The sequence below is a fragment of the Malus sylvestris genome, chromosome 8 (assembly GCF_916048215.2).
Source record: "Malus sylvestris chromosome 8, drMalSylv7.2, whole genome shotgun sequence".
Lineage (NCBI taxonomy): Eukaryota > Viridiplantae > Streptophyta > Magnoliopsida > Rosales > Rosaceae > Malus > Malus sylvestris.
Window position 1 is genome coordinate 25,814,067 of NC_062267.1, and position 9,989 is coordinate 25,824,055.

At 36.2% G+C, this 9,989-nt stretch overlaps 1 long non-coding RNA gene across 6 annotated transcripts in view; it reads right to left on the reverse strand.

The window, feature by feature from the left end:
• Nucleotides 1-9,490, reverse strand: part of LOC126632207 (uncharacterized) — an 18,952-nt gene extending 9,462 nt beyond the window's left edge. For 3 of the 6 annotated variants that reach the window (XR_007626641.1, XR_007626640.1, XR_007626638.1), the window contains exons 1-2: nucleotides 8,938-9,490; nucleotides 8,684-8,750 (exon numbers count right to left, since the gene is read on the reverse strand). This is a non-coding gene — a long non-coding RNA (uncharacterized LOC126632207). The remainder of the gene's footprint in view (nucleotides 1-8,683; nucleotides 8,751-8,937) is intronic. The other 3 variants (XR_007626637.1, XR_007626639.1, XR_007626636.1) reach the window with 3 other exon arrangements.
• Nucleotides 9,491-9,989: the final 499 nt, after the last annotated feature.

The window sequence follows — 9,989 nt, forward strand, 5'->3', positions numbered from 1 at the left end:
ATGAATAAAGTTCCAAGAGATCTATGGACTGCAATGCATATCCCATATTGGAATTCTAAAAGATGAGAGGTTTCCTTTTCGACAGGGAAGATCACATAATCATGCCACATTGAGATTCTTTTGGAAAACAGGGACAAATAATTATTCATGAGTTTAGATACATCAGCAACTAAGGCCTATGTAATATAGCTTGCGAGGAAAGGGTAAGAAACATGTTCAATTAAAAATCTGGGTCTTCAAATAAAGTTATGAATCACCAAATCTTGTCAGACCAATGGATTAGAAAGAGAAGGGAAAAGTATGATAGCTGTTTGAGCATTTTCAACTCAATCTTAATGGCTAATTGGTTATTTCATAATACAACAAAAGTAAATAAATAACGTATAAAACTGGAGCCAACAATATCTGGCAATATGTTTTATTTACCGTATATTTTAATGGTTATTTCAAGAGAAGCAAAAACGGACATCTAAGAATACAACTAGTATAATTTCATGCTGCTTCCTGAAACAATATAGTACTTTAAAGAACAAAAGACATTCTACGATAGCCGGAAAAAGACAATGCATTCAACAAAATTGAAGCATATGTTGTATTTGGCAAGAGTCAATAAGACTTTGAAAGGTAAGGGTCAGCCCGGTAACATTTTGTAAAATGACTTTTGAAGAACTGTTTGTAAAACGAAAACAACAAATAGAATTTTGCATTTTTACGATTTGAAAATGCATGTAGTAGTACATTTAAAACGGGTATGGTACCAATATCTATAATGTCACCAAAAATATATATATATATATATATATATATATATATATATATATACATACACACACCAATGTATTAAAAGGCGAAAGCGTAGACGAGGCGTTCCATGGATAGCCCTGCCTAGGCGTGAGGCATGAGGCAAAGCCTCATGGTACCTAAAATTTTAATATATATTACATATATAATTATATTTTAAAGATATAACACTTTGTAAAACAAATATAATTATAACTAAATCAAATATAATATCATCTTCTTCATTACTAAGTCTAGTTGTACTTAGAAACTATGTCATAAAGTCTTAAAATGTTGTAATTATTTATTTTATTGTAAGTAATTATAGAGAACTTTAAGAGAAATAAGGGTGAGTGGCCACAATTATAGGGAATTTCAAGGAAAATAAAGGCTAAATGTCACAATTATAGGGAAGTCCAAAAGGAAATAAAGGTTTAGTGGAGAAATTATAGGGAATTTAAATGAAATAAAGGCTGAGTGGAGAAACTATAGGGAATTTAAAAGGTAATAAAGGCTTAGTGGGGCAATTATTATAGAAAATTTAAAGCAAAATAAATGAAGAGTTAGAGTTGGAGTTAGACTTTGCCATTTGGAGAGAGATACTCTCTCTTCTTCGTTTAAACTAGAACAACCTCCTTCATTTTAGAAACAAACATGAATTTTGAAGGGAAAAAACACCCAAGTTGAACGCCTGGGTCCGCCTCAGCCGCCTAGGCGTGGCCCAACGCCGCCCTACGCCCACCCCCACAAAATAGAGGCGAAAATCTAGTCGCCCAGCCTTCAAGGCCGCCTAGGCGCACCCTGAGGCGAGTTTTTTATAACACTAACACACACACACATTCATGTTTGGTTGTAATGGTGGCAATGGTGGTAGAGATGGTGGTTGAGATTAAGAGTGGTGTTGGTAGCAATGGTGCTTGCAGTGGTGGTAGTAGTGAGGGTAATGGGGTGGGTGGTGGTGGCCATGGTGAGGGTAATGATAGTTATGATGTCAATGGTTGTGGGAGGTGGTGGTGGTGGTGGTGTTGAGCATGATGGTGGAGGAGGATATGGTGGTAGCGGCAATGGTGATGGGAGGTTGTGGTGTCAAAGATAATGGTGAGACGATGATGAATGTTGTGGTGGTGGTATGGCGATGGCGATTATAATGGTGGTATACATGATTTTATTTTTTATTTAAAATTCCAACTTTATTTTATAATGTATTTTTCAGGATAATGTTATTCACATGCCCATTTTTACCGTTTACATCCCCTTGTTATTTTTTTGTCATTGATCTTTAATTCATTTGATATGATGGCCAGAAATTGACAGGGGTGTATGAGAAGTAAAAATAAGTGTGGATAGCACCCTATTTTTTATTTATTATGAAAACTGTTTTTTTTTTTTAACAGAGGAAATATCAATTATAGTTCTACAAACGGTGGAGAATATTGTCGTTTGTGTTTATCATTTTCTGAATTTGTTTTCACAAAACAATCTGCCAAACACATTTTTCTCCCGTTTTTGTATTTGCAAAACGAAAAACTGTTTTGCAAAACGTTAATGAACGAACCCTAAAATCTTCCATAGAATAATTAGTTGTTCCAACTCCTAACCCCTGCAGAAAGAACAAGAATGAAATTGACTTATAGATTTCAAAAATCTTTCAAATTTTCGGAAAGCAAGAAAAAAGTGCAAAACTAGGAACTGCCCACTCAAATTGGCTTTTGGATTTCAAAAATCTGGTCCAAAAAACTTTTCATCGTGTGATCCACTTCTTCGCAGAAAAAACGAAGGCCTAAAGGATAGGAGATTATTATAATCCCTAATCATATATTGGCAATGTGGTGAGTGTTAGGATTTTTGCTCGTCAAAGTTAGTGTTTTATTTTGTTTAGGATTGTATTAGGGAAAGTAAGTTCTTCTCCTGAAAGGATTAGGAAAGAATCAAAGTTTCCTCGTACAATTAGATTAGGAATTTTAGAAGGAAAGTGTATTTTCCCATTCCATATAGAATAGGAAACTTAATCATAAAATAGGCATGTAAACCAAAATAGGGTGTGTAAGGCTAGGAAAGAGGGAGAAAAGCCAGAGATAGCAGAGGGAGATAAAGGGTGATTAATTGTAAGGTTTTGCAAAAGTTCTCTAACTCTGACCTAGGCAAAAATTATGCTGAATCAGTATAAATCTTGTGTGTTTATAGTTATTCTCTAATTTGCTAAGTTTAATCATCTATTGCTGGGTACATAAAAAAAAAAATTATCCAGAGGGAGTCATAATTATATACCAATTGGTGTCGAGAGATTGGTTCTAGGTGTTTTGCGATGTCAAAAGGCAAGGGGACCACGAACCTAAGGCTTGCACTAAAACCTTTTGATGGCAAAGATGACTTCACGGACTGGCAAACGACGATGAATAATGTATTGATACAGTAGGAGTTGGATGATGCATTCATTGGTGAGAAGCCCACGACCATCACAACAAAGGCATGGACCAAGATTCTTAAGAAGGCCAAGAGCTCCATCAAGATCCATCGCATGAGATCAGTCCCAAATCACAGAAAAGATTATTGTTAGGGAAGCATGGGACAAGTTGGAGAACATTTATATGGTCAAAACCATGTCCAACAAACTATTTCTCAAAGATGAGCTATTTAAGCTTTGACCGGAAGAAGGAGGTGATATTAAAGATTACATATGCAGGTTCCAGAATTGCATAGCCAATCTTTAGAAGGTCGAAGAAACTTGCAAAGATGATGATATGACTATTATCTTGTTGAGGTCTCTACCTTCATCTTTCAAGCACTTTCGAACACCTCTAATATTTGGAAAGGAGTCTTGGAAGCTTGAAGACAAGCCCTTCAGTCATACGCTAAATTAGATGATATGTATAACTAAAAGCTCTCAAGACCTTTATGTCAAAGTCAAGGAGAAAGGGCGGGAAAAAATAGAGAGAGCAACAACAGGGGTACGTCAAAATCCAAGAAAAAAAAGGAAAAAAGGAAGGTTGCTATGAATGTGGTTATGCCGATCAATGGAAAAAGAACGGAAAAATTTGGAAAGAGAAGAAAATCAAGATGGAAAGAAGCTCAAGTTCAGCTAGTACAGTTACCAAAGAAGTGAGTGATGGGGAGCGTCTTTCAGTAACATCAGGCTCCAAAGCTTTCACAAGTTGAATTTTGGATATCGGATTCACATTCCATTTGTGTGCAGTAAGAGAATGGCTTGATACCTACAAGGAGGTCAGCGGAGAAGTTTTATTGGGAACGATTCACCATGTCCTATAAAGGGAATCGGCCTGTTAGAATCAGGATGTTTGATGGTGTGTGGGCTTTGGGCAATGTCATATATATCCCTAGACTGAAAAGAAAAAAAAAATGATTTCCTTGAGTACTTTAGACAAGGCAAGTTATGGGTACCATTATGAAGCAAGAAGACTCAAGGTGAGTAAAGGATGTTTTGGCTTTTAATTAATTTTTAAAATTCATAGGGAATCCAATTCTTTATTAACCTCGGCATGGATGACTTCCTACTAAATATTCATATTTTATAACCCTAATTTGAATAGAAAGATTATGGCTCAAATTTGCCAATTGATAGAGAAGCTTGTCTCATCCCAAGCCCAATGTGGATCATTGAGAGTAATGCAAGGTAACTTACATTATAAAATGTTGTACAATCTAATTGGGACAATGATAGCTAGAGGAGCAGTTGTTTCCACAAAGTAGAGTATAGAAGACAAGTTTGAACTCTAACATACAGGCTAGGGCACATAAGTGAGAAGAGGTTGCAAGAATTGCACAAAAAAGTATTGCTAGAAGGCGTGTCACATTGCAAGCTAGACTTTTTTGAAATATGCATTCTTGAAAGGCAAACGAATGTATCATTCCCAACTAGCAATACAAATAATCGAAGCAAGGAGCAACTCAAACTATATTCATTCAGATGTTTGAAGCCATGCACCACCTAAATTCAAAGGTAGAACCAGTATTTTGTTACTTTCATGGATGGTTTTTCTAGAAAGTTTGGGTTTATTTCATGAAGCAAAAATCCGAGGTTTTTGCAAAGTTCAAGGCATGGAAGACAGAAATCGAGAATCAAACTGGAAGAAAGATCAAGTATCTCAGAATTGACAACAGAGGTGAGCATACAAGCAAGGAGTTTTTCGATTACTGTAAGCAGGAAGTCATCACAAGGCACTTCACAGTAAAAAAAAATTCCAACAAAATGGAGTTGTTGAGGGGATGAACAAAACTCTCATGGAAAGACAGAAGCATGCGATTTCATACAGGATTACCTGATCGTTTTTGGGCAAAGTGCAAAAGAGGCGTGGTCTGAGAAGCCAGTTAACAGAGTGCAGAAAAGGTGTGGTCTGAGATTGTTAGGATTTTGGCTCGTCAAAGTTAGTATACTATTTTGTTTACGATTGTATTAGGGAACGTAAGGGTGCATCGGTTCTTCTCTTAAAGGGACTAGGAAAGAATCAAAGTTTCCTTGTACAATTAGATAAGAAATCTTAGAAGTCTAATTGGAATAGGTAAGAAAGTGTACTTTCCTATTCTATATGGAATAGGAAACTTAATCAGAAAATAAGCATGTAAACCATACCCTATACATATAAATAAGAGGCGGCAAGGCTAGGAAAAGGAGAGCAAAGCCAGAGGCAGTCGAAAGGGATAAGGGGCGATTAGTTCTAGGGCTTTGCAAAAGTACTGTAACTCTTTTATTAATCAAATAAGTAGTTTCTCTACTTAGGAAAATCACAACTGAAAGTAGGCAATAGTCCAACCAAACTAGTATAAAATCTTGTGTGTTTCTAGTTCTTCTCTAATTTGCTAAGTTTAGTCTATTGCTGGATACATAGAGCACGATCCAGACAATGAGGAGACTTGGGAAACGTAAATAAGGCATAGAAATTCAAATATCAACTCGAACTACTACAAATCTATACTATTAAGAAAACCCTCCTTGTCAACTTTTTTCTCCTTTTTTCCTATTTTGCCATCACTTTTGATACACATTATTGACAAAAGGAGGGCAAAATAGTAATTTAGTATCTTTTGGCAAAATGACAATCATGTCCCTATTTTTCCTATTTTACCCTTTTTTGAGATAATGACAAACATATTTTTCCAATTTTACCCTCACTTTTGATACACAATATTTGCATAAGAAGGACAAAACAGTGATTAGCAATTATGTAATATTAAAAAAAATATGCACTTATTAAGAGAAATTGTTCACACACACAAACAAAATGTGTGCTCTCTACTAGTTATTCATGGAGGAAAGCTTTTATTGCAATACTCTAAATCCTACAGCAGCCATGCATGCGTTGAGGAGGTCTAAGTTACTCAAGAAAAACAGCTTGAGCAATCACTTTTTTAGAAGGCCTTAGATCGTGGGCCATACAGTTATGAGGAAGTACCTTCTACCAAAGGTGACATAATTAATAAGCAGGTAAGCCATTGCATTAATTTACTATGCTAGGTGGCATAAAAAAAGCAACTAAGAAGCCCATAATAAGGTCCTTCAAAAAGCAAAGCATGCATGTTTATATAGTCCACTGGAACAAACTCACAACTCAATGGGATAATTTTTTTTTATAGCAATTAGAACTCGACTTGAAGAGTTGAGATAGCTAACAGAAGAAAGGACAGAGTTACCGGTAACTGGAAGAGGTCACTCTGCTTGCCGAGGGGGAAACACATTATTTTAAGTTCTTTCAAAGATTGTTCTTTTCGGACCTATTCTCTATCTCGTAGTGGAAGTGCTCCCCCCTATTCCCTTACTCTAACAAGTAAGCAAATCAGATAGGTTCGTCCATGTATATTTGTTACGGGTATGCTTCCCATCTCAGTGAGGACAAACAGCCCTAAACTGAGAGGGAAAGATGGCAGGGGGGCAAGGGAATACCTTGAATCCTACATCATGGATGACATGGGAAAGTATATGATACTTAAGCAAGATCCATAAATCCAAATGTCAACTTGTGGTTAACTATTGGAAACGAAAGATCATCAGAGTTGATCTACATAAACATAGGCTAACCTGAACATGAATGCTCAACTAGCAACTTAATAATCCTACTACTGCACAACCCAAGCATTCGATATCACTTCCCAACAAACACTTGAAGGATGAGCCAACAATGTGTACTAAGCAATACTATTAAGTATTTTATAACTTATGAGAATAGTTTGAGTCTATCATGCTCAACTCCAATCAATTTTATACGTTCATCTGCACAAACTACCAGTCTATCATGCTCCTCTACATATGGTGGTGATAACCACCCACCAGACAAAGTCTAATTGAACTTAAGAAAACTTTGTGAATCCACAATTTTTACAATGAAAACACATCAGAGAAAAAAGAGCAAATCAAAACATAATTAAAAAAATTTCAAATCACTGATAATCATCAGTCTTCTCTCATGTGAAACAGTGAAAGTTATCATATATACTCAGTAATTGTTCCCTCGCAAGATCTAAATATTCTATATTTTTATTCTCCAGGACTTTTTACAAATATGAGATTGAGATCAACCACTGCTAAGTAAGGCAAAGTTTCAAATTATTCACAGTATCAACTCACAATATTCAATCACCCTAAAAAACGCCATCATTTTGGGCATTAGCACCATGAACAGCTAACTATAACATCAACATTTTTATCACCACCTTAACTCTTAAGGACACTATCATAACCACTGCAACTACAAGACTAAGTTCCACCAATGAACAAATGTACTACTAAAAATCATCATGCCACCACCTCTTGGTTATACAATCCGCCATGAAACAAGCATTCATCCAACATGCCATAATCAATGCCACAAGCACTACTACTATAACCTGCCAGGCCATACACAGGTACCTATCTAGTTTATCTGATCGTTGAAATAACTATCTGAAAAACGTTATTAAGCAAAAATGAAAACGTAGATGCCTCCTCGAGGCTAAAAAGGGCATATTTTTTATACGTATTCTAATAACTTCCATTAATGGATGCACATTTAGTATGTACATTCATAATGTTCTAAAGTTATCATATGATCAAGAATGCAAGTTCACAACACAATGACAACTGTTAATAACGGATGTACATTACATAATATATTTTAAAGCTATGATTGAACATCGTACATTCCTTATGCAGACCAGAAACTCGATGAACTGCATCAGACAAACACACTTAACAATTGGAAGATAAAACAATAACATAACCGAAAAAATCTTGAATCTTTGTCAAAAAAACAAGCGGGTATACAATTGGTTCGAGGGTTAACCCATAAAGCATCGGTACTAATATACTACAAGCTACTTTGCTACTTGTACAAGATTGCATACACTAACACCTACTTAGCGGCATATCATGAAATAAAGAGGTATTGTGGAGCCGATATGGTCCAATAAATGAATCCTCAAATCAAATTGACAATATCCTCGATTTGTCTACTATTTGTCGTACCCAGTGCATAAGGCTCCCGCTTTACGCAGGGTCTGGGAGAGATGAATCATAGATAACACTAGGACAAGAACTGATGGAACATAGCCAGCCTATTAGTAGTTAGAAACTAAAACCGAAACGTGTAACACATGACATGAATTTAACATAATTACGAGGAAGAGAAATGCTAAGAAGACTCTTCAAAAGTAGGACTTTCCATGAATTTTCTGTCACCTCATTTTTTTTTTTTTTTGGCACAGTATTTTATAATGCTGTCACGGAATTAACATTACAGTAAGAAGATAGAGAGTTCATGAAAATAATAAAAAAACAGGTGCATCGAACAAGGTAAAATTTAAATTAAAGTTAAAGGTGATCAAGGCAGTGACACCAACCAAGTTAAAAGCAATTTGTGGCGAACAGAGCACAATTTACAGGCAACAGTAAAAAGAAAGAGTAGTAATCTTGTACCTGAATTGCATAGCGAAGGCGTCTGTCTCCAAAACAAAATAAATTTCCTCTACAATAATATTATTTTCTGAAAATTCCAAAGAACAAAAGTATAAGTAGAGATCACAAACAAGTGGCAGTGAACATATATTTTTCTCAAATTTTGCAATATATAATTATATATATAAATAAAAAATAAAAAGAAGCTCAGCTCAATACTGAATTCACAGTAAGATAAAAATTATCTGAAAGTGAAGGATAAGTATGACACTTACGACGTAGGGCTTACGATAAGGACTCTACTATTACGCGATTCTTTCTCAGTTTCATTTAAGCTTGTAATTTTCTGGAATTTTCTAGGCAGCCAAACAGACGGTTCGCGGTCGAAGGCGGACCGATATTCGTCAAGAAACAGCGAAATTACAGGTCGGAAGAGGTGGAGGAAATGGAATAAAGCAGAAGAAGGAGAATGCAGGCAGAGAAACGCGGTGATTAAGGAAGATCGCGAGGTCGGTGGAATCAGGAGAATCGGACGGAGAAAAGGGGACAAACAGAGGAGGAGGAGGAGGAGGAGATCTCTGCTTCAATGGAGGAGACAGTAGTGAGCGGATGCCTAACGAGGAAAAAGAAGGTGCGAGACGAGGGAGTTGAGAGAGATGAAAAATATCTGCGAAGAAGACGAATTAAAAAAGAGAGGGGAAATGATGGTGGGGGAGACTTTGGAGGACAGAGATAGAGAGCTGGTGGGGGCTATGGAGGTCATGATGCCCCCACTCGATCTTACACGTAATCTCCTTTTTTTCCTCTCTTTCATTTGCTGATTCTCTAATAAAATATTATTAGATAAATCTAGGGTTTTGGATTCTCCCCATAGCTTTCACCAGAACACGCAGCTATATTCCATCGGCTCATCATGTGTTGTATTTCTTTTTCTGTTTCTTTTTGTCAGAAGAGGATTAGATGGTGCCATTTAGTATTACTATTTAGAGGTATTCATTTATATTTGTAGATGAAAGGTCTTAGGTTCGATTATCGTCAAATGTGAATTTGAACGGCATTATTATTGCTAGTTCATTGTGAAGTTTAGCCGCATATTCCCTCACCCCTTAGTGTAGATAACATTGTTTGTTAAAAAAAAAAAAAAAAAAAAACTAGCTGATGATTTCGTCACAGTAATCCACCTCCTTTTTGGAGGTTGTGAATACTCACAGAGGCATTTCAGCCTCCCCCTAGCCACCATGGAGTTATTCACAAGCGTCAGGAAAAGAACTCAGGACATGTCGTGTTGAATATGAACCTGGAATTCGTTCTCAACCACTGAGCCACT